Raw genomic sequence first — 25,073 nt, 5'->3', positions numbered from 1 at the left:
GGGATGCACAAGAGGCTAGATTTGGAGGAACATAAAGTTCTTGGATGGTAATAGGGCTTGTGAAGGTTACAAAAATAGGGAGAGGCGGAGCCTTGGTGGAGTTTGGTCATGAGGTTAAGAATTTTAAATTGGAAACATTTTTGGTACCAGAAGCACAGGAGTGGTGCAGTGATTAGCACTGCAGCCTCACAGCTCCAGTGACCCGAGTTCAGTTCTGGGTACTACCTGTGCGGAGTTTGCAAGTTCTCCCTGTGACCGCGTGGGTTTCCACCGGGTGCTCCGGTTTCCTCCCACCGCCAAAGACTTGCAGGTTGATAGGTAAATTGGCCATTGTAGATTGCCCCTAGTGTAGGTAGGTGGTAGGAGAATTGCGGGAAGGTGGGGATGTGGTAGGGAATATGGGATTAAATGTTGGATTAGTATAAATGGGTGGTTGTTGGTTGGCACAGACTCAGTGGCCCGAAAGGCCTGTTTCAGTGCTGTATCTCCCTATGACTCTATGAGTGATGGGTGACCACGATTTGATGTGAGCTACGATATGGGCAGCAGAGGTTTGGATGAGCTCAAGTTCATGGAGGGAGGAAGATAGGAGGCTGGCCAGGAGACCATAAAATGAAATAAATGAAGAAAATCGGTGACACAAAGTTTGTGTTTTAAAAGCCTAAAGGGGATATAGAAGCAGGCAGGTTGCTGTATCTGGAGCTTTGAAGAAGCAAGAGTTAAAGCATGATATAAAGCAAGTAATAATAGATGCTCAGGATTCTATCTCAACATGTTCAAACGCAAGAAAACTTCATAAAGTTTAGGTTTAGGCTAATTAATTAATCAAGCATTTGGGGGAACCCTGTCACGGTTCTGGGAGGGAGGGGAAGGGGTGAGGGTAGAGGTGCGGGGAATGGGCCGGACACGGTTCCCCTTGTCCTCACTTTTCACCCCATCAGCCTCCATATCCAAAGGATCATCCTCCGCCATTTCCGCCACCTCCAGCGTGATGCCACTACCAGTCGCATCTTCCCCTCCCTTCCCCTGTTAGCATTCCGAAGGGATCGTTCCCTCCGCGACACCCTGGTCCACTCCTCCATTACCCCCACCACCTCGTCCCCATCCCATGGCACCTTCCCCTGCAATCGCAGGAGGTGTAATACCTGCCCATTTACCTCCTCTCTCCTCACTATCCCAGGCCCCAAACACTCCTTTCAGGTGAAGCAGCGATTTACTTGTACTTCTTTCAATGTAGTAAACTGTATTCGCTGCTCACAGTGTGGTCTCCTCTACATTGGGGAGACCAAGCACAGACTGAGTGACCGCTTTGTGGAACATCTCCGCTCAGTCCGCAAGCAGGACCCTGAGCTTCTGGTTGCTTGCCATTTCAACACTCCCCCCTGCTCTCATGCTCACATCTCTCTCCTGGGATTGCTGCAGTGTTCCAGTGAACATCAACGCAAGCTCGAGGAACAGCATCTCATCTACCAATTAGGCACACTACAGCCTGCCGGACTGAACATTGAATTCAATAATTTCAGAGCATGACAGCCCCCCATTTTACTTTCATTTTTAGTTATTTTTTCTTCCTTTTTTTTACATTCTTTTTTACATTTTTTACAATTTTTTTTTGCATTTATTTCATTTCATCTTAGTTTGTTCAGTTTGCTTACCCACTGTTTTTTTTCAGGTTTGCACTTGCTGCTGTTCAATATTTAGTGTATTAACACCTAATCTGTACTAATGCTTTGTCTTTCAACACCCCGTTAACATATTGTTTGCCTTTGCTCCGTGACCTTTTGGTCAGCTATGTGGCCTGGTCCAATCTAGACCTCCTTTGTTATCTCTTGCCCCACCCCCACCTCACGTGCTTATAACCTGTGACTTTTCTATTATTTGTCAGTTCCGATGAAGGGTCACTGACCCGAAACGTTAATTCTGCTTCTCTTTTCACAGATGCTGCCAGACCTGCTGAGTGGTTCCAGCATTTCTTGTTTTTACTTGTCTTAAAGGAGTTTGCTTCCCAAGTCAATCCCACGGTGAGTTGTGGTTCAATAGGCAAGTGAATGGAAATTACAAGTCAAGATGGGACATTTTTTCTCTCAATGTCCAAATGATGGGTGGTTTGGTGGCCATAGAACCAGAGAACTATAGAAAGAGGCCATTTAGCCCATCATGTCTGCGCCAGCTGAAAAAACTAGCCACCCATTCTAATCCCACCTTCCGGCACCTGGTCTGTAGCCTTGCAGGTTACAGCACTTCAGGTGCAGGTCCAGGTACCTTTTTACATGAGTTGAGGGTTTCTGCCTCCACCACCGATCTGGGCAGTGAATTCCACACACCCACCTCCCTCTGGGTGAAAAAGTTTTTCCTCATGCCCGCTCTAAACTTTCTACCAATCACCTTAAATATCTGGCTTTATCTGGTTATTCAGAAGGACACTTTGCAACTGGGTGTTGGAAACCTTTATTTTGATCTACGTGGGGATTATGAAAAAGGTTTTTAAAAATCAAAATACAGACACCCAATTGAGCTGGAGAAGGCTGCGAAGGGAGCAAAACACACCTTGGGGCTGGGTATCAGGAGATTGTGCTTTTAAATTGAGTTAGGTGGCCCACTGGAGTATGGTAGCACTCCCGTGTTCCTTACTTGTGTAACAGTAAGCAAACAGGAATTAATTCTATCAGGCCACTTTTGTCAATCTCATTATTCTGTGTATTTTTCCCATTGTGGAATAAAGTAGTTTACAACTTGAACCAAACGTCTCACCCAGTGTTTACTCCGTTTGCCTTCAGAGAGACTGAAGGAGTACTTGTGGGTAAAACACGTAAATCCAGATCATAAAGGACTTACACACCTGGGGTCCACTGCTGCATAAGTAGATACAATGTAGTAGGCATCAAGTTCCATAAAACGTAGGCACTCCGACGGCTTGAATGGAGTGACTAGTACCATTGTAGCCAAGAAGCTACCCATTGCAGTGTCAAATTCCTAGCACTAATCTTTGTATATGAAACACATCTCAGGCAAATTAACAAATAACCCCAGCTTTTGAAAAAATTGAATTTTGTAAATCACCTTTATGTTTTGATACTATTTATCAATCATGTGTAAGATTTGCCTTTATAAAGTGAGCAACAAAAAGCTTTGTTCAAGCTGAACTCTTAAGGAATCCATAACCCAAACTCTGATGAATATTGCAATGCAATATGAGGGCCGACCCTTACCAGATACGCCAAGCATGTGGGCTTATTCTTTTGTGTGAGTGAAACCTTAATATATAAGTGAGGCTTGCGTGCAGAAGCCAGTTGTATTACTTCTAAAGCCTATTTAATGTTATGTGGGGGAGTGTTCAGATAAGATCTTACTTACAAAATACAAACTTCAGTGAGATAAACATGCCATGTTCTCATATTCACAAACGATACAGTGTTTGAAGACAGGTTTTTCCATAAAAGCTATGATAAAATTTTACAATTCTCTGCCACCCACTCCCATCCCCTCCCCCTTTTCTTATTCTGTTTTGCTTCTTTCGCATAGTTGCGGAAATCCATGCCATGTCTTTGCCCATATCTTGGTAACGTAAGGATGCTTTCGGATATCTTCTAGTTTTCCTTTTGCGTTAGCTGCTAGACAACAACAACTATTTGCCTCTACATATATCATTTTTAACATACGAAAGCATCCTGTTGACCAGTTTCCCCCACCTTCCTATATAATTTCTTCTTAACTCATCCCTGAGACTGCAGCCACAATCGCAAACTCTTCGTATGTAGGATATTGGGCCTCTCTCCAATGCAGTTCTTCCATCATTTTCTGGCATATATTAAATCCATATGTAGAATCGTTCTGGCTTGGTTCAGTTGGTAACACTCTCACCAGTGATTTGTAAAGTCATGGGTTCAATCCCACTATGGGTTTGAGCACATTATCTAGGTTGACACTCCCATGCAATACTGAAGGAATGCTAAATTGTTGGAGGTGTTGTCATTCAGATGTTAAGCTCAGGCTCTCCTCTGCCTGTACAAGTGGAAGTAAAAAATCCATGGCATTATTTGAAGAACAGCAAGGCGTTCTCCTGCAGTCCTGACCAATGTTCTTCCCTCAGCCAACACCACCAAAATCAGATGGTCTGATTATTCATTCATTTGCTGTTTGTGGGCCTTTGTTTGGTACAAATTGGCTGCCAGTTTTGCCTTCGGAACAACAGTAACTGCACCTCAAAAGTTTTATATGTTGACAGTAAAGCATTTTGGTGAATCATGCAGATGTGGTAAATGCCATAGAAACGAAAGTTTTTTCTTTCCTAACTGTGTATACCAAAAAGCAATGACATTAATCTTATATTTGCTGGAATACAAGAAAATCTGTTGAGTGTGTCTCAGTCTTACTCAACCCAGAATCTGACTGGTGCATTCAATACCACTTAAGTTTTTTTTAAACATAAGAACTATGAGTGGGAGTAGGCCATTTGACCCCTTGAGCCAGCTCAGCCATTCAATAAAATCATGGCTGATCTCATTGTGGCCACAACTAAACTTTTCTTCCTGCCCCCCATAACCCTTGACTCTTGTAGATCAAAAATCTGTCTAACTCAGCCTTGAATATATTCAATGACTGAGCCTCCACTGCTCTTTGGGGAAGAGAATTCCAAAAATTAACTACCCTCTGAGAGAAGAAATTCCTCCTAATCTCCATTTTAAATGGAAGACCCCTTATTCTGAAACTGTGCCCCCTAGTTTTAGATTACCCCACAAGAGGAATCTTTGTCTCAGCATCCACCCTGTCTAGCCCCCTCAGAATCTTAGATGTTTCAATAAGATCACCTCTCATTCTTCTAAACTCCAATGTGTATAAGCCCAACCTGCTCAGCCTTTCCTCATAAGACTATGCCTTCATCCCAACAATCAGCCTAGTGAACCTTCTCTGAACTTTTTTTTTATTTCCAAAATATACTTTATTCATAAAAATCTGTAAAAATTACATTGCCAAACAGTTTCCAAACAGCACCAAAAAATACAAACATTGCAAGGGAGATCAGTTTCCTTCAATACTGTCATGAGTTTCTTCCCAACCCTTCCGTTTCACAATTGTCATGTCAATTACAGTTTTACATTTACAGCAATTGAGAATATTAACGATACAGTTCGAGGGGTTTCCCATGGATCCAGCCCCTCAGTCCAGCTTGGTGGGGGAACCTTACACTGTGGTCTTTCCCCATTGAGCCTTTGCTGCGGCTGCCCCAAGCTTTAGTGCGTCCCTCAGCACGTAGTCCTGGACCTTGGAATGTGCCAGTCTGCAACATTCGGTGGTGGACAACTCTTTGCGCTGGAAGACCAGCAAGTTTCGGGCAGACCAAAGGGCGTCTTTCACCGAATTGATAGTCCTCCAGCAGCAGTTGATGTTTGTCTCGGTGTGCGTCCCTGGGAACAGCCCGTAGAGCACAGACTCCTGTGTTACAGAGCTGCTTGGGATGAACCTTGACAAAAACCACTGCATCTCTTTCCACACCTGCTTTGCAAAGGCACATTCCAGGAGGAGGTGGGCGACCGTCTCTTCCCCACCACAGCCAACGCGGGGGCACTGTGCGGAGGGGGCGAGACTTCGGGTGTGCATGAAGGATCTGACGGGGAGGGCCCTTCTCACCACCAGCCAAGCTACGTCTTGGTGCTTGTTTGAAAGTTCTGGTGATGAGGCATTCCGCCAAATGACTTTGACGGTCTGCTCGGGGAACCATCCGACAGGATCCACCGTTTCCTTTTCCCGTAGGGCCTTGAGGACATTCCGTGCAGACCACTGCCTGATGGACCGGTGGTCAAAGGTGTTTTTCCGCAGAAACTGCTCCACGAAGGATAGGTGGTACGGCGCCGCCCAACTGCATGGTGCGTTCCGCGGCAATGTGACCAGGCCCATCCTTCGCAACACCGGGGACAGATAGAACCTCAGCACGTAGTGACACTTGGAGTTTGCGTACTGGGGATCTACACATAGCTTGATGCAGCCGCACACGAAGGTGGTCATCAGGATGAGGGCCACGTTGGGTACATTTTTCCCGCCCATGTCCAGAGATTTGAACATCGTGTCCCTCCGGACCCGGTCCATTTTAGATCCCCAGACGAAGCGGAAAATGGCTCGGGTGACCGCCACGGCGCAGGAGTGGGGTATGGGCCAGACCTGCGCCACGTAGAGCAACAACGTGAGCGCCTCGCACCTGATGACCAGGTTCTTACCCACAATGGAGAGAGATCGCTGCCCCCACATGCCCAACTTTTGTCGTACCTTGGCTACTCGCTCCTCCCATGTTTTGGTGCACGCCCCGGCACTTCCGAACCATATCCCCAGCACCTTCAGGTAATCTGACCTGACGGTGAAGGGGACAAAGGATCGGTCAGCCCAGTTGCCAAAGAACATGGCCTCGCTCTTGCCGTGGTTAACTTTGGCTCCCGAGGCCAGTTCGAACTGGTCGCAGATGCTCATCAGTCTGCGCACGGACAGCGGATCCGAGCAGAAGACGGCGACGTCATCCATGTACAGGGAGGTTTTGACCTGAGTGCCTCCGCTGCCTGGGATTGTCACCCCTCTTATGCTCGCATCCTTCCTAATAGACTCAGCAAAGGGTTCAATACAGCAAACAAACAAGACCGGGGACAGAGGACAGCCCTGTCTGACTCCAGATTTGATCGGGAAACTTTCAGATTCCCACCCGTTGATTGACACTGCGCTACTGATGTTTGTGTAGAGCAGTTGGATCCAATTGCAGATTCCCTCCCCAAACCCCATTTTGGAAAGCACGTCCATCATGTAGGTGTGCGATATCCTGTCAAAAGCCTTCTCCTGGTCCAGACTGATGAGGCAGGTGTCCACCCTCCTGTCCCGTACGTAGGCGATCGTATCCCTGAGTAGCGCGAGACTATCAGAGATCTTCCTGCCGGGTACAGTACAGGTCTGATCGGGGTGAATCACCAACTCCAGAGCAGACTTGACTCGACTGGCTATGACTTTGGACAGAATCTTGTAATCAACATTAAGCAGTGAGATGGGCCGCCAATTTCTGATTTCTGCCCTCTCCCCCTTCTGCTTGTAAATGAGGGTGATGATGCCTCTTCTCATGGATTCTGACATGCTGCCGGCCAGGAGCATACTCTCGTATACTTCCAGCAGGTCCGGGCCGACCCAGTCCCACAGGGCCGAGTACAACTCGACCGGTAAGCCGTCGCTCCCGGGGGTTTTACTCGTCTCGAAAGACTCGACGGCCTTTGTCAGCTCGTCCAGAATTAGCGGCTTGTCCAGTCTCTCCCTTCTCTGAACTGCCTCCAATGCAAGTATATCCCTCCTTAAGTAAGGAGACCAAAACTGTATTCAGTACTCTAGGTGTGGCCTCGCCAATGCCCTTTACAGTTGTAGCAAGACTTCCCTACTTTTATACTCCATCCCACTTGCAATAAAGACAACATTCCATTTGCCTTCCTACTTATTTTCTGTACCTGCTTGCTAACATTTTGTGATTCATGTACAAGGACACCCAAATCCCTCTGTACTGCAGCTTCGTAGTGTCTCTCCATGTGAATAATATTCTGTTTTTCTATACTTCCTGCCAAAGTGGATAACCTCACATTTTCTCACATTATACGCCATCCGCCAATTTTTTTGCCCACTCATTTAACCTATCTATATCCGTTTGCAGGCACTTTGTGTCCTCCTCATAACCAGCTTTCCCACCTATCTTTGTATCATCAGCAAATTTGGCTACAATATACTTTATCCCTTCATCCAAGTCATTTATATAGATTGTAAATAGTTGAGGCCCCAGCACTGATCCCTGTGGCACCCCACTAATTACAGTTTGCCAACCTGAAAATGCCCCATTTATCCCGACTCTGTTTCCTGTTAGTTAGCCAATCCTCTATCCATGCTAATATACTACTACCCCTGCTCTTTTTCTTGTGTAGTAACCTTTTATGTGGCACCTTATGGAGTACCTTTTAGAAATCCAAATACACTAGCAATGTAAAGTGGCTATTATAAATTAAGTAGAGAGCAAAAGGGGTCCCAACTTTGCTGGTTTGCTATCTCCCTCCCTAAATCCATTTTAAGTTTTAGAATAATAATACAAATAATTTTTATTGTAAAATACAGGAATCTCTGAGAGTATGCAGTGATTGTGAATCTGTTTATTATAACTACTTGTAACAACATTCGTTTTGTGTCTGTTCACTTCTACTGATTCATGGCTGACTTTGCTGCACTGTCATTTGTTTTCCCAAAAAAAGTGCAATGTGAGCCCATTAATTCAAAGGACAGAGCACATGACTCAAGTAGAGTGCTGTGATTTCAAGCAATATTCTGTCTCCCATTTAACATCTGATTTGAAACCTGCTTCTTTCAGCCAGTTGAGTGATGCCACCTATCAGCTTAGTGTTGGTGGTAGAGTACTAAATCATGATAGGGAATTCCACGTCAATGAGGAAACAACTGGCACATTAGTTATCATCTGACCCAGGACATGGCTCGGACACACATTCTTAAATAGTCCTACTTTTCAATTTCAGTTAGTTAGGTGCTTCCAAGCACTCAGTTCAGTAGCAGAAAGGGTCAATCAGTAGGCTTAGATATACAGTCCAAATTTGATTTAAAAAAAAAATTTGCATGAAAAAACTTGAATATCTAATAATTCAAATTAACCAATATTGAATTAATAGACCGTACATCATGAATTACATCATCTTAGCAGGCCTTGAATGGATTTGTGTGCAATCCTTGAATAGATTTTATTCAGCAGCATGCAGACCTGCTTTATGACAGAAACTAGTAATTTCAACTCTTTATGAAAACATTTTTGTCTGCCTAAAGATGAGTAGAAGCCTGAAGTTAAACAAAGCCCTTTCCCGAAAATGCCATCTCATACTTCAACAGGGTAGTTTTGGAAGTGTCTTATTAGTTTTGTATCATGTTTGTGTCCATTTCATGAGATCGTGCAGGTGCATTGCTCACCACAAAAAGTGTACAAGCATCGGAAGTGATGTCTTCAGCCTCACATTCCTTAGCATCCGTGTTCAGCTTGAACGATATGTGGAAAATAAGACATGCTTGCCAACACAAAATGTAACTGATCTACATTCTTGAAATATCTTTTTTTCCATAGATACAAATTCAGAAAATGTTTTCATTCAAAACCTAAGTATGATCTAATGTATAATAAAGGATAGTGGCAATTAATCTTTTGTAGACCTGAGTACATTTACAATAGGAATCATAGTGTCAATTCAAAGCAGTTCTGCTGCAGTTATTTTTGTTTTATTTCCAAAATATACTTTATTCATAAACATCTGTTATGAAAAATACATTGCCAAACAGTTTCAAACAGCACCAAGTCAAAAATACAAACAGTGCAAAGGCGGTCCGTTTCCTTCTATACAATCATGAGTTGCCTCACAACCCTTCCATTTCATTGTCATGCCATTAACATTTTTACATTTTACAGCAAATGAAAATTTTCCTGATACAGTTCGAGGGGTTTCCCATGGATCCAGCCCCTCAGTTCAGCTTGGTGGGGGGGACCTTACACTGTGGTCTTTCCCCATTGAGCCTTTGCTGAGGCTGCCCCAAGCTTTAGTGCGTCCCTCAGCACGTAGTCCTGGACCTTGGAATGTGCCAGTCTGCAACATTCGGTCGTGGACAACTCTTTATGCTGGAAGACCAGCAAGTTTCGGGCAGACCAAAGGGCGTCTTTCACCGAATTGATAGTCCTCCAGCAGCAGTTGATGTTTGTCTCGGTGTGTGTCCCAGGGAACAGCCCGTAGAGCACAGACTCCTGTGTTACAGAGCTGCTTGGGATGAAGCTCGACAAAAACCACTGCATCTCTTTCCACACCTGCTTTGCAAAGACACAGTCCAGGAGTAGGTGGGCAACCGTCTCTTCCCCACCACAGCCACCGCGGGGGCATTGTGCGGAGGGGGTGATACTTCGGGCATGCAGGAAGGATCTGACGGGGAGAGCTCTTCTCACCACCAGCCAATCATGCTGCAGTTACAGTTTTTTTTTAATTTCCAAAATATACTTTATTCATAAAAATCTGTAAAAATTACATTCCCAAACAGTTTCAAACAGTACCAAAAAATACAAACATTGCAAGGGAGATCAGTTTCCTTCAATACAATCATGAGTTGCTTCTCAACCCTTCCATTTCATTTGTCATGCTGATTACATTTTTACATTTACAGCAAATGAAAATTTTCCCGATACAGTTCGAGGGGTTTCCCATGGATCCAGCCCCTCAGTTCAGCTTGGTGGGGGGACCTTACACAGTGGCCTTTCCCCATTGAGCCTTTGCTGCGGCTGTCCCAAGGTTTAGTGCGTCCCTCAGCACGTAGTCCTGGACCTTGGAATGTGCCAGTCTGCAACATTCGGTGGTGGACAACTCTTTGCGCTGGAATACCAGCAAGTTTCGGGCAAACCAAAGGGCATCTTTCACCGAATTGATAGTCCTTCTGCAGCAGTTGATGTTTGTCTCGGTGTGTGTCCCTGGGAACAGCCCGTAGAGCACAGACTCCTGTGTTACAGAGCTGCTTGGGATGAACCTCGACAAAAACCACTGTATCTCTTTCCACATCTGCTTTGCAAAGACACATTCCAGGAGTAGGTGGGCAACCATCTCGTCCCCACTACAGCCACCGCGGGGGCATTGCGCGGAGGGGGCGAGACTTCGGGCGTGCAGGGAGGATCTGATGGGGAGGGCCCTTCTCACCACCAGCCAAGCTACATCTTGGTGCTTGTTTGAAAGTTCTGGTGATGATTTTGGCGGTCTGCTAGGGGAACCATCCGACAGGATACCCCGTCTCCTTTTCCCGTAGGGCCTTGAGGACATTCCGTGCAGACCACTGCCTGATGGATCGGTGGTCAAAGGTGTTTTCCCGCAGAAACTGCTCCACGAAGCATAGGTGGTACGGCACGGTCCAACTGCATGGAGCGTTCCGCGGCAATGTGACCAGGCCCATCCTTCGCAACACCGGGGACAGATAGAACCTCAGCACGTAGTGACACTTGGAGTTTGCGTACTGGAGGTCTATACACAGCTTGATGCAGCCGCACACGAAGGTGGTCATCAGGATGAGGGCCACGTTGGGTACATTTTTCCTGCCCTTATCCAGAGATTTGAACATTGTGTCCCTCCGGTCCCGGTCCATTTTAGATCCCCAGATGAAGCGGAAAATGGCTCGGGTGACCGCCACAGCGCAGGAGTGGGGTGCAGTTATTTTTTTTTTATTTCCAAAATATACTTTATTCATAAAAATCTGTAAAAATTACATTGCCAAACAGTTTCCAAACAGCACCAAAAAATACAAACATTGCAAGGGAGATCAGTTTCCTTCAATACTGTCATGAGTTTCTTCCCAACCCTTCTGTTTCACTATTGTCATGTCAATTACAGTTTTACATTTACAGCAATTGAGAATATTAACGATACAGTTCGAGGGGTTTCCCATGGATCCAGCCCCTCAGTCCAGCTTGGTGGGGGAACCTTACACTGTGGTCTTTCCCCATTGAGCCTTTGCTGCGGCTGCCCCAAGCTTTAGTGCGTCCCTCAGCACGTAGTCCTGGACCTTGGAATGTGCCAGTCTGCAACATTCGGTGGTGGACAACTCTTTGCGCTGGAAGACCAGCAAGTTTCGGGCAGACCAAAGGGCGTCTTTCACCGAATTGATAGTCCTCCAGCAGCAGTTGATGTTTGTCTCGGTGTGCGTCCCAGTTATAGTGTAATCTAAAGTCAGGGCCCAACATGACACCAAAGTGAAGAGTAAGACCGCTTGGAGGGGAGAGTCTCATTCTGCCTCACTTTAGAGTCAGTCTAGGCCTTGCCTATTTACATTATAATGTTTAGTGTTGGTGCAAAGCCAAAACTGCTTTGCACCGATGCGAAACTTCTGCTGCAATTTCACCCCAGGCACATCATGTGTATTTAACAGCTTCACTATGCTATGTGCTAAATTGAGAGTTACTATTACAGTACATGTTATACTCGGTGTGAGAAAAAAGAACCTCAGAAAACAATCAAAATCTCACTTTCTCTCAAAAATGCTACTGTGGTTAAAAAGTTCAGACTTTTATAGTCTTCATGTACTGGTACAACTTTATTTAATGATACATTTGGAAGATACACTCTGTTCTTCCCTCAAAACAGCAATGTGGACCCTCAGTGGACTTGTTTGGATAAGTCTCTTCAAATGCTGCTCTTGTCACAAATCGGAACTGAAAAGTATCATTGATACATCATTTTTGGCGTCATCAACTCACCTTCTATTGGAAATGTGTTACTGATTGTGAAAGATACTTGCTGTGAATAGCGGATTTAAGAGAAATCGTAATTTTCTATGAGTTGTGATGAATGCTGGACTTTGTAGCCGATTATATTTTAAAAACTGTGATTTTAATGTAATTTAAGATGGAGTCCTGGCCCTACATTTATCTACTTCCTGGTGCTATTGAATGGGGAGGGTAAACAGCCAGCAGTCATGGTCCACATTGGTGCCAGAAAGAGGGATATGATCCTGCAGTCAGAATTTAGGGAGCTAGGTAGAAAATTTACAAGCAGGACCTCAAAAGTAGTAATCTCTGATTACTCCTGGTACCATGCACAAGTGAGTATAAAAATAGGAGGATAAAGCTGAGGAATGTGTGGCTGGAAAGATGGTGCAGGAGGGAGCGCAGTAGATTCCTGGGACTTTGGGACCAGCTTTGGGGAGATGGGACCTGTACACAGGCAGGACGGGTTGCACCTAAGCAGAGCCAGGACCGATTTCCTTGCAGGCAATTTGCTAGTGCTACTGGGAGTGTTTCAACTCACTTGTCAGGGGTGTGGGAACCAGGAGGTAATATCAGAGAGGAATACCAAGGTGCACAGAATACTGGGAGAGACAGCACCAGACCAGGAAATAATAGGTTATTTGGTGGGTTCAGAGAAAGGGATAAAGTAATAAAGTCTAGATCAGGGTTACTGTGCACATATGTGAATTTATGGAGTGTGGTAAATAAAGATGTGGAGGAACATATTTGCAATGAAATTTCAGAGTAGTGCAAGAATTCTGAAGAAGTTATAATGGGGGACTTTAATATGATAAAACAGGATCTGGCCAAAGTGGACTGGGAGCAGCTACTTGTAGGAAAGTCTACATCAGATCAGTGGGAGTCATTCAAAGAGGAAATAGTGAGAGTTCAGAGCCAACATGTACCCGTTAAGGTGAAGGGTAGGACCAACAAGTCCAGGGAACCCTGAATGTCAAAGGATATAGAGGATCGGATAAGGAATAAAAAGGAGACTTGTGGCAGATTCAGGCCTCTGAAAACAGCGGAGGCACTAGAGGAGTATAGAAAGTGTGGGTGAGGGGGGGCGGGTACTTAAAAAAGTAATTAGGAGAGTGAAGAGGGGACATGAAAAAGCATTGGTGAGCAAGATAAAGGAAAATCCTAAGGTGTTTTATAAGTATATTAAGGGCAAGTGGATAAATGGGAAAGAGTAGGGCCTGTTAGGGACCAAAGTGACAACCTATGTGTGGAGCCGGAGGACATAGGTGAGGCTTTAATGATTACTTTTCATCTGTGTTCACTATGGAGAAGGACGGTGTAGGTGTAGAGATCAGGGAAGGGGAATGTGATATACTTGAACAAATTAGCATTGAAAGGGAGGAAGTATTAGCTGTTTCAGCGGGCTTAAAAGTGGATAAATCTCCAGGAGGAGATGAGATATATCCCAGGCTTTTACGTGAGGCAAGGGAGGAGATAGCAGGGGCTCTGACACAAATTTTCAAATCCTCTCTGGCCACAGGAGAGGTACCAGAGGATTGGAGGACAATGAATGTGGTACCATTATTCAAGAAGGGTAGCAGGGATAAACCAGGTAATTACAGGCCGATGAGTCTAACATCAGTGGTTGGGAAACTATTGGAAAACATTCTGAGGGACAGGATTAATCTCTACTTGGAGAGGCAGGGATTAATCAGGGATAGTCAGCATGGCGTTGTCAGGGGGAGATCATGTCTAACTAACTTGATTGAATTTTTCGAGGCGGTGACTGGATGTGTAGATGAGGGTAAAGCAGTAGATGTAGTCTACATGGACTTCAGTAAGGCTTTTGGTAAGGTCCTGCATGGGAGATTGGTTAAGAAGGTAAGAGCCCATGGGATTCAGGGCAATTTGGCAAATTGGATCCAAAATTGGCTCAGTGGTAGGAGGCAGAAGGTGATGGTCGAGGGTTGTTTTTGCGAGTGGAGGCCTGTGACCAGTGGTGTACCACAGGGATCGGTGCTGGGACCCTTGCTGTTTGTAGTGTACATTAATGATTTAGACGTGAATATAGGAGGATGATCAGTAAGTTCTCAGATGGCATGAAAATTGGTGGTGTCGTAAACAGTGAGGAGGAAAGCCTTAGATTACAGGACAAAATAGATGGGCTGGTAAAATGGGCGGAGCAGTGGCAAATGGAATTTAATCCTGAGACGTGTGAGGTAATGCATTTTGGGAGGACTAACAAGGCAAGGGAATATAAAATGGATGGTAGGACCCTCGGAGGTACAGAGGGTCAGAGGGACCTTGGTGTATTTGTCCATAGATCACTGAAGGCAGCAGCATAGGTAGATAAGGTGGTTAGGGAGGCATATGGGATATTTGCCTTTATTAGCCGAGGCATAGAATATAAGAGCAGGAAGGTTATGATGGAGCTGTATAAAACTCCATCATAGTTAGGCCACAGCTGGAGAACAGTGTACAGTTCTGGGCACCACACTATAGGAAGGATATGATTGCACTGGAGAGGGTGCAGAGGAGATTCACCAGGATGTTGCCTGGGCTGGAGCGTTTGAGCTATGAAGAGAGACTGGATAGGCTAGGGTTGTTTTCCTTACAGCAGAGAAGGCTGATGGGAGACCTAATTGAGGTATACAAAATTATGAGGGGCATTGATGGGGTAGATAGGAAGAAACTTTTTCCCTTAGCAGAGGGGTCAATGATCAGGGGGCATTGATTTAAGGTAAGGGGCAGGAGGTTTAGAGGGGTATCGAGGAAACATTTTTTCACCCAGAAGGTGGTTGGGATCTGGAACACACTGCCTGAAGAGGTGGTAGAGGCAGGAACCCTCACAACATTTAAGAAGTATTTAGATGAGCACTTGAAATGCCATAGCATACATGGCTACAGGCCGTGCTGCAAAATGGGATTAGAATAGTTAGGTGCTTAATGGCCGGCACCGGCACGGTGGGCCGAAGGGCCTGTTTCTGTGCTGTATAACTCTATGACTAATTATCTGAATTTAGGGCTGGTACTTGTTGTCCTCCCAACGGTGGCTTCCATGGCCAGGGGGGTGGGGGGGAGGGGTTGGAGAATCAGAGCGGCAGCGGCCACCACGGAATCCAATGCTGGAATTGCCGGGCCCGATATTCCCAGAGGCGGGATAGGCCAACGATAGCCTTCACATCCAGGGGCCAACTGAGGTCCTTAAGTGGCCTATTAACAGCCACTTAAGGGCCTAACACCACCCCCACTGTGATCTTACCGGGGCAATGGTGGGGCTTCCGCTATGTAGGGAGGATGCCTTGGAAAATGAAGTGCCCTCCCCATAAGCTTGGTTGGGGGGTTGGGGGGTGGTCTCTCCTCCATTGGCAATTTGTGGCCCACAGAGGAACTCCATTGGGAACCAATTCAACCCTGGGACCCCCTTCCCTCCTGCTCAAAATCCAACACATAGACTGGGATAGTAGTAGTGTAAAGGGCAGAGAGGGGCAAGAGTTCCGAGAGTTTGTTCAGGAAAAATTTCTACAGTATGTTGCCAGTCTAATGAGAAAGTACACACTGCTGGACCTGGATCTTGGGAATAAGATGGGTCAAGTGAATCAAGTGTCATTAAGGGAACATTTAGGGGACATTGATCATTGTAACATGATGTTCAAGTTGGCTATAGAAAAGGAAAAAGAACAATCCAGCGTAAGAATAATTGACTGGGGGAAAACCAACTTCATTGGGGTAAGAATGGATCAGGGCCGAATAAATTGGAATCGAAAGTTGATAGGCAAAACGGTAGCTGAACAATCACTGCCTTTAAAGAAGAGATAGTTCAGGCAGAGTCAAGGTATATTCCCACAAAGGGGAAAGGTAGGGCAAACAAATCCAGAGCTCCCTGGATGATGAAAGAGATAGAGATTAAGATGAAGAAGAAGTGTGCTTATGACAGATGTCAGGTGAATATAAAGTTCAGAGGGGAAGTGATAAAGCAAATAAAAAAAGCAAAGAGAAAGTATGAAAAGAGACTGGCAGCTAACATAAAAGGGAATCCAAAAGTTTTCTATAGGCCTATTAATAGTGAAAGGGTGGGAAAAGGAGGAGTGGAGCCAATTAGGGATCAAAAGGGGATTTATGCTTGCAGGCAGCAGCATAGCTGAGGCATTAAATGAATACTTTGCATCTATCTTTACTAAGGAAGAAGATGCTGCGCAGATCATGGTGAAAGACGAGGTAATTCAGACACTTGAAGGGTGTAAAAGTGCTAAGAAGGATGTACTGGATAGGCTGTCTGTAGTAAAAGTTGATAAAGCACCAGGACCAGATGAGATGCATCCAAGGATAGTGAGGGAAGTGAAAGCGGAAATTGCGGAGCTACTGGCCTTAATTTTTCAATCTTCCTTAGACAGAGGACTGGATAATTGCAAATGTAACATCCTTGTTCAAAAAAGGGTGGAAATATAAGCCCAGCAACTACAGGCCAGTCGGTTTAACCTCAGCAGTGGGGAAGCTTCTAGAAATGATAATTTGAGTTAAAATTAATAGTCACTTGTGCAAATGTGGGTTAATTAAGGAAAGCCAGCATGGATTTGTTAAGGGCAAATTGTATTTAACTAACTTGCTGGAGTTTTTGATGAGGTAACAGAGAGGGTTGATGAAGGTAATGCAGTTGATGTGGTGTACGTGGATTTCCAAAAGGCATTTGATACAGTTCCACACAACAGACTTGTGAGCAAAATTAGAGCTCATGGAATAAAAAGGACAGTAGCTAACATGGATACGAAATTGGTTGAGTGACAGGAATCAGGGAGTAGTGGTTAATGGATCTTTTTCGGACTGGAGGAAGGTTTGTAGTGGACTTCCCCATGGGGTAAGTGTTAGGACTCTTGCTCTTCCTGATATATATTAATGACCTAGACCTTTGTGTATAGGGTACAATTTCAAAATTTGCATATGATACAAAACTTGGAAGCATTGTGAAGAGTGAGGAGGATAGTGTAGAACTTCAAAAGGACATAGACAGTTTGGTGGCATGGGCAGACAAATGGCAGATGAAATTTAATGCAGAGAAGTGTCAAGTGATTCATTTTTGATGGGAAGAATGCAGCAAGACAATATAAAACAAAGGGTACAGTTCTAAATGGGGTGCAGGAGCAGAGGGACCAGGGTGTATACATGCATAAGTCATTGAAGGTGGCAGGACAGGTTGAGAGAATGGTTAACTAAGCATACAGCATCCTAGACTTTATTAATAGGGGCATAGAGAACAAGAGCAAGGAAGTTATGTTGAATGTGTACTAAACACTGGTTCAGCCTCACCTAGAGTATTGCATCCAGTTCTGGGCACCACACTTTAGGAAAGATGTGAAGGCATTGGAAAGGGTGCAGAAAAGATTCACAAGAATGGTTCCAGGGATGAGGAACTTCAGTTATGTGACTGGATTGGAAAAGTTGGGACTGTTTTCCTTGGAGAAGAGAAGGTTGAGAGGAGATTTGATAGAGATATTCAAAATCATGGGAGGTCTGGACAGAGTAGATAGGGAAAAACTGTTCCCGTTGCTGGAGGGATCGGGATCAAGAGGGCACAGATTTAGGATAATTGATAAAAGAAGCAAAAGTGACATGAGGAAAAACTCACATATTGAGTGGTTGGGATCTGGAATGCACTGCCTGAGAATATGATGGAGGTAGGTTCAACTGAGGCATTGAAGAGGGAATTGGATTATTATCTTAAAAGGAAGAATGTGGAGGGCTACGGGGAGTGGCACTAGGGGACTTGCTCCTTCGGAGAGCCAGCACAGACAAAATGGGTCGAATAGCCTCCTTCTGTGCTGTAACAATTCTGTGTTTCTGAATCAGAGAAGTCAGCTGACCTCACATCAACACTGCTTAAAGTCAAGGCAGGGACCTTTGTTACCAGGACAACAAGAACCCAGATCAAAGACTCTTTTGAGAAACAGAAGGCAAGGGTATAACACCTGAACAACAATGGGTTTCACCCTCCCAGACTTTCAGATTATAAGCAAGGAGCCAGTGGCTCTGAAAATGTAAATACGAATTGCTAACACCTGGAAACAATGGAAAGCCTGGGTCTCTCTGGGTCGCCAGACTTGGGGACTTTGCATATTGGAAAAGACAATTGGCTATTTACCCTTGATTCTGGATAAGTTCAACAGATTTTCAAAAGGTAGGCATGTTGTAAGGGAGAAAATAACCAGCAGTGGCAGCCTCAAGGGAGAAAGGAAACACCTGCTCTCAAAAGACTGATACAGCAAAAGGCTGCAAAAACTTGAACCTGTTTTGAAAGTTGAGGTTTGCAGAGAAGTAACAGGCCAACAGGATCACCAGAGATCACCTTATGCATGGAATTCCAGTTTGAAAGTGCTCAAAGAAGTGAGCAAAGAGGACATTGACTTTGAGAAAGCTCTGGGAGAGTCAACCCATTGCAACTGAGAGGAGTTTGTAGCTCTTAACTGCAAAGATTTCACCATCTAGGAGAACTGTAGAATGTATAAGTGTCGTGTGAGGTTTTCAAGTGTTTTAATAAGTGAAGAAAATATCTTTCTCTGTAATTTGGGGTATCAGCTACTCACAAAGTGCTATTTAGTTAATGGGGATTTTTAGTTTAGTTTAGTTTTTATAATAAAAGTCTTAACATGAAATCTTGTAATTCTTTAAATTGTTCTGGGGAGTTCATATCTCATGTTTTAATGTTAACAGCCTCACTGAGGTTGTAATAGAGTGATTGTAATGTGCAAAGTAAAAGTCTAGGGGAAAAATTACCTTTTAATTGTTACAGTTCTCCAGGGATCTAGATTAAGGGATCGTTTTCCTTGCAATTTTTTTAATGGTTCAAAATTTGTTCAGGTTTATATAAAAGTTTTCCTGAGGGAATCATAGAATTTTATAGTATTTACGTTCTTCCTATTTAAAGATAATTGAAAAATTTGTAGGTGCATATAAAACATAATTGCAAATTGAAATCCAAACAAAGCTATCTTGGATACTCATAACTATAAGCTATTGAAGATAGGTTAATGAGCTACAGAATCATTGCTACATGAGGAGTTTCATTTAAAATAAAGATCTATCAGTGTTGTGTGGTACTCATGCCATCAATCCATTTCGCTATTGACCTTTGGCATACTTTAATGAATACCTTCAAACATGATATCTCCTTTGTTACAGACAGGTGGAAAGGGATGTGCGTGGTTCCCACTGTTCACCTCTCAACTGATCGCAATTGTGTTTTGTTAAAATGGTGAGTTAGTCCCTGAATGTTTTTTAGGGTCAAATACACAGGCAAATGATTGGTTTTCTTGTAAGTTTAAAAAAAACTATTTATTTTTATACAATTGCAAAATGGTCACAACTTCACCCACACACACATTCACTCCCACACGCATACACAAGAACAGATAGATAGAGAAAAGTGTAGGTAGTTTAAAGTCCAAAGTGAGGTAAGTGTTTGTGGTTTACTGTAAACCTGTTGAAGCTTCTTCGGTGGACAGTCTTTTTTTTAAAGGTGAAGGCCTGGGTGTTTGTAGTCTTGAACTTGTTGAGGTGTTGTAGGGTTCTAGTGGTTACACTTCAGCACAAAGCTGGTGGTGTGGATGTTGTTACCTTCACATATGGAGAATCTTAGTCAGTTTGTGAAGTCTCTGCTGCAGTGGCTGTTCAGTTATTGTTCTTCCTGCTCTGACTGGACTGCTTTCTGAAGGTTTTGGCTTGATCTCCCCTCTCTCTTTCCAGAGGGCTATCTTTTAAGGTAAAAATCCATCACGTTAGGCTTTCTGGTAAGAGACGCAAGGTCCTCTCCCTTAGTGTGACCACACAATGGGCTAGGATATGATAACCATGGCTATTGATTTGATGTCTGAATGGGAACCATTCTGTTAACATGGTGCTACTTTACATATATTTTTTTTCTTTGGGCTGTGAGTCAGCCTGTCTCCAGAATCCTTTGTTAGTTCATTCATGTTGATAAGGTTTATTCATATGCAATAGTGCTCTTTTTAGTTTCAAAGGGGTTCTTCCCAGAGCTTTTTCAGACAAGTTTAATGAGGTCCAGCTCTGCACACAGGTTTAGTGATTTCCAGTATGAGAGGTCACATGACCACTACTCCATTTTGACTGTGGTACAGTGTCCATGTTCTTGTGGTTTTAATAGTTGACTTTTTTAAATTCATAATTCTTCCATTTCATTGTTTCATCATGGCCCCTTCTGTGCATGAGACCTCCCCACAAAAGGGGAATAACAAATTCCTTGGTATGTCATATTTTGTCATTTTCTTTCATAAAGAAGGAATGTAAGATATAGGATAGCGCACATATATACATTCATCCCATACATTCCTCAGCTTCCAGTCATGACATCAGCACAGACTTCTTGGTTGTACAGTATTTTACATTCTGGACAAGGCATCTTGTTGTTCTATAATGTTGTTCTTCCCAGCTATATGTACAATTTTCAGGGTGAATGTCTGGAGAATTAAACTCTATCAAAACAGTCTGGAATTTTTAACTTTGAATTTTTCCATTAATGTTAGGGGGTTGTGGTGGGTGTAAATTTGAATTTTTCGATGACCTTTATTGTCATAGACTTTGAAATGTTGAAGGGTGAGTAGGAGCCCTAATATCCCCCTTTTCTATGGTGGCATATCTTTTTTGATCTTTGTTTAATTTTTCGGAAAAATAGCCAATTGGCCTTTCTAGGCTGGAATCATCATCTTGGAGTAGGACAGCCCCCACTCCAACACCACTGGCATCAATAGCCATCTTAAAGGGCTTATTGAAATTTGGGGCTACCAATACTGGGTCATTTGTTAAGATTGCCTTTAACTTTTCAAAAGCTAGCTGGCACCACTCTAACCACACCACTTTTACACTTTCCTTCAACAAGTCAGTTAAAGCTGCAACTATGGTGCTGAAATTTGGAACAAATTTTCATTAAAACCCACACATTCCCAGGAAATGCATTATTTCCTTCTTTGTTTTGGGAATGGGGATATCTATCAAGGCTTGCACTTTTGCTGCCTTGGCAACACTCAATCCTGGCCTATGATGTGATCTAAATAAGTTATTTTAGCCTGAGCAAATTCGCTCTTTGCTAGATTGGCCACTAGGTGAGCTCTCTGTAAACCATTAAAGTGTTCCCTTAGATGGTTCAGGTGGTCTTCCGAGGAATCACTGTAAACTAATAGGTTATGCAGGCAGATGACACAGTTGTTTAAACCAGCTACCACCTGATCCATGAGTCTTTGGAAAGGTGCCGGGGCGTTCTTTAAACCAAATGGCTTTACTTTACATTGGTATAAGCCATCAGGGGTGACAAATGCTGAAATTTCTTTTGCTTGGGTGGTTATGGAGACTTGTCAATATCCTTTCAATAAGTCAATTTTGCTAAAGTAGGCGGAGCTTCCTACTCGGTCAGTGTAATCCTCAATGCAGGGGTTGGCTATGAGCTGTTCGGAATACTGCATTAATTTTGTAATAATCAATGCAAAGTCTGGTTGATCTGTCCGGTTTCAGTACCAGTCCAATAGGGGAGCTCCAGCTGCTTTGGCTGGGTTCAATTAAATCGTTGTCCAGCATATATTGAATTTCTGTGCGGACCTGAGACCATTTGTCAGGGCTCAGTCGGTATGGGTTCTGTTTCATTAGTGGGGCCTCTCCTACATCAACATTGTGAATTGCTAAAGATGTGCAACTCAATTTGTACCTGCAAATTTCCTCATACTCCCTTAGCAGTGTTGCTAGGTCCTGTCTCTGCTGGTCAGAGAGTTAGTTGAATATAGTGTCTAGACTCCTTAATATTTCTGTATTTTCCAATTTTATGGTGGAGTGTTCAATTTGAGAATTTTCTGTGTTCTCTTCCTCACTGAGTTCATCTTCATTGGGGCTGTCTTCCTCCACAGCTCTTACTGTTTGGCATACACTTACTGGTCTATCTGGTTCCCGGCTGTGGTATTGTTTTAGCATATTGATGTGACACAGTCTTTGCTTTTTCCTGCAGTCTGGGGTATCAATCAAGTAATTCATGTCATTTACCGTTTTCTCTATATGTGTTGGTCACTGAATTTGGCTTTTTGAGGTTCTCCTTGTAACCTGGTCCCCTGGTTTGAATGCTCAGGTTGCAGCCTTTTTGTCTGCTTGCCTTTTCATGTTATGGTGAGCTGCTTTTAGATGTTCTTCTGCTACAGCACACACTTTAAAAAGTCTCTCACGAAAGTTGGATATGTAGTTTAGTAATGAGATTTCTTCCCTTTGATTCAGGAAATGTTCTTTAATCAGTTCCAGGGAGCCGCTCACCTCAGGTCCAGAAACCTGTGGATTAATTTGGTGAATCTTAGTAGCAAACACCAAGAAAGCTATTCCTTTATCCCAGTCATGGGGGTAATCACAACAATATGTGCTGATCATGGTTTTCAGGGTTTGACAGTATCATTCCAGAGCCCCTTGAGACTAAAGATTTCAGCTGGTCAATACCAAGGCTATGTACTACTTGGAATGTTCAGGACATGAAATTAGTACCTTGATAAGACTGAATTTGTCTGGGCAAGCAGTATCATGTGCAAAATTGGGTCAGCCTCTCAACCACTGCTTTGAACCATAGAACCATGGAAAAATTACGGCATAGAAGGAGGCCATTCAGCCCATCGTGTCTGTGCTGGCCAAAAAAACTAGCCGCCCAATCTAATCCCACCTTCCAGTACCTGGTCCATAGTCTTGCAGGTTACGGCACTTCAGGGGCATGTCCAGGTATCTTTTAAATGAGTTGAGTGTTTGTTTCTGCCTCCACCACTGATCCGGGCAGTGAATTCCAGACACCCACCACCCTCTGGGTGAAACAGTTTTTCCTCATGTCCCCTCTAATCCTTCTACCAATCACTTTGGGAGTAATTTTCCTTAAGGGTATGGCTTCTGGGTATTGAGTGACCATGTCCATGATGGTTAAAAAGTATTGATAACCTGTCCTGGTTTTGGGCAGGGGTCTCACACAATCGAGTAAAATTCTACTGACAGGTTCCTTGAAAGCAGGAATGGGGTGAGTGGAGCAGGTTTAATTGCAGGTTGTGGTTTCCCAACAACCTGGTAGGTATGGCAGGTCTTGCAAAGGTTAACCACATCCTTGTGGATTTGAGGCCAGTAAAAGTGTCAGCTTATCCGGGCCTGGGTCTTTCTGATACTCACGTGCCCAGTCTTAGGGATTTCATGGGCAATCCTCAAAATCTCCCTACGATATTTAGCGGGAACTAAAATTTGGTGAACCACTGTCCACTCCTCTTCTGCAGGTCACTTAGGATTCCATTTTTAAAATATTAACACTCATCTGCCTTAGAATAGGCTGTCAGTGCTATCCTTTTTAAATCAGAGTCTGTCTGTTGGAATTCAGTTAAGGAGGGTTTGGCGTATACCTCCGCTAAATCTCCAAAAAGTGTTACAGCTAGCCAGACCTTGAGGTCATCTGACTGAATTACTGGCACATCTTGTTCTGTGGGAGCTTGCTTAGCCATGAACCGGGTTACTACACAGGCAGGAAAGATTCCAGGGACTTACTACTGTACTTGTTCTGTCTCCGTGGCCTCATATTACTTGTCTAAGACCAATGGGACTGCTACTACTTTACTTCCAGCCAAATCATTGCCTAGCAGCAAATCTATTCCAGCCACAGTGCTACGACCCAGATGGGAGGAGTGCACTGTCTTTCTCTAGTTCCACTTCTCCACGGGTCACAACATATATTTAAATGTTTACCCAGTTACCGATACGGCCAATTATATACTCTGTTTTTATTTCAGAATAAAATCCGCCAAACAGGTTTCTTTATCATACAACAAAATTATCAATTTATTATAAAATGAGATGTATTCAGTAAAGATGCAAAGCATTAACACAGATTGAAATATGAAAGTACGCACACACAAACACACACTGATTAAAGGACAAATAAAGAATTTTTCTCTGCAGAGATCTCTTTACAAAAAAGACAAAAAAAATACTTTGGCCAAATAATTATTCATTCTTGAAGGAAAAGGAGAAGATATGGAATGATATCAGTTGTCCCTTTTCTGGTGTCCTGAATACGCATAAACGGCTGTTACTGAGACCTTTTTGGAGCACATCTGTTCAGGCGATGTCCAGGATTAGTCTGACAGGCTTTCCAGGAGAAATGCAGAATCAGGACTTTCAGCTATCACACACTGGATTTTCAAGGTTTCTCAGAGAGGTGGAGAAAGGATGAACTGGCGTCTTCTCTCTTAGGAGGCTGACTCAAAACAATATTCAAAACGAAACCAACTCTTGATCATCATAAATCTTGACATGTCACTTCTCTGTAAACAACTCCTCCTAGTCACCAAGGCTTTTGCTGTTTATTTAGCTGAAGACATGTGACTTCTAGTAAGGTTTGTTTTTAAACAGAAATCTCAAGTCCCAAAGTCCTTCCGGTGACCTGTTTTTTTTAAAACACAAAGTCCAGCATCTCTGGAATCATTTCAGTCTTCCAAGGGAATCCATTTCCACAATTATAAAACACGAGTCCTCAAAAAATATTTTTAAAATGGGAGCACCTTCATAACACCTCCATCCATGGAGGAATGAAATACCATTTTAAAATGTGTTTCATTACAAAGGGTGGAAAAAAACAGAAGATGGAAAAATATTAAAACACATTTACATATTCATTCTCATTCACTCTTTACCTGTAATTAATACAGATATGCCCTGTACCATTTTTGCACTCAGAAAACTCAAAGCAAAGTTAAACTATAGACAAAGCATTGGCAATTACATTGTTTTCCCTCTGCAATATAATCTTTAAGTG

The 25,073-nt window shown here is 43.6% G+C and overlaps 1 protein-coding gene across 16 annotated transcripts in view; it reads left to right on the top strand.

The window, feature by feature from the left end:
* The window catches only part of LOC137372999 (nuclear receptor subfamily 6 group A member 1-like), a 399,911-nt gene that overhangs the window by 36,483 nt on the left and 338,355 nt on the right, over nucleotides 1-25,073 (top strand). For 8 of the 16 annotated variants that reach the window (XR_010975545.1, XR_010975541.1, XR_010975546.1 and 5 more), the window contains exons 2-3: nucleotides 1,939-2,021; nucleotides 19,436-19,508. The exons of 2 other annotated variants lie outside the window; for them this stretch is intronic. The gene's annotated coding sequence lies outside the window, so the exon portion shown is untranslated. The remainder of the gene's footprint in view (nucleotides 1-1,938; nucleotides 2,022-19,435; nucleotides 19,509-25,073) is intronic. 6 more of the 16 variants (XR_010975551.1, XR_010975543.1, XR_010975552.1 and 3 more) reach the window with 2 other exon arrangements.

This window comes from Heterodontus francisci, chromosome 8 (assembly GCF_036365525.1).
Source record: "Heterodontus francisci isolate sHetFra1 chromosome 8, sHetFra1.hap1, whole genome shotgun sequence".
NCBI lineage: Eukaryota > Metazoa > Chordata > Chondrichthyes > Heterodontiformes > Heterodontidae > Heterodontus > Heterodontus francisci.
This window is presented reverse-complemented; position numbering and strand designations above follow the sequence as displayed.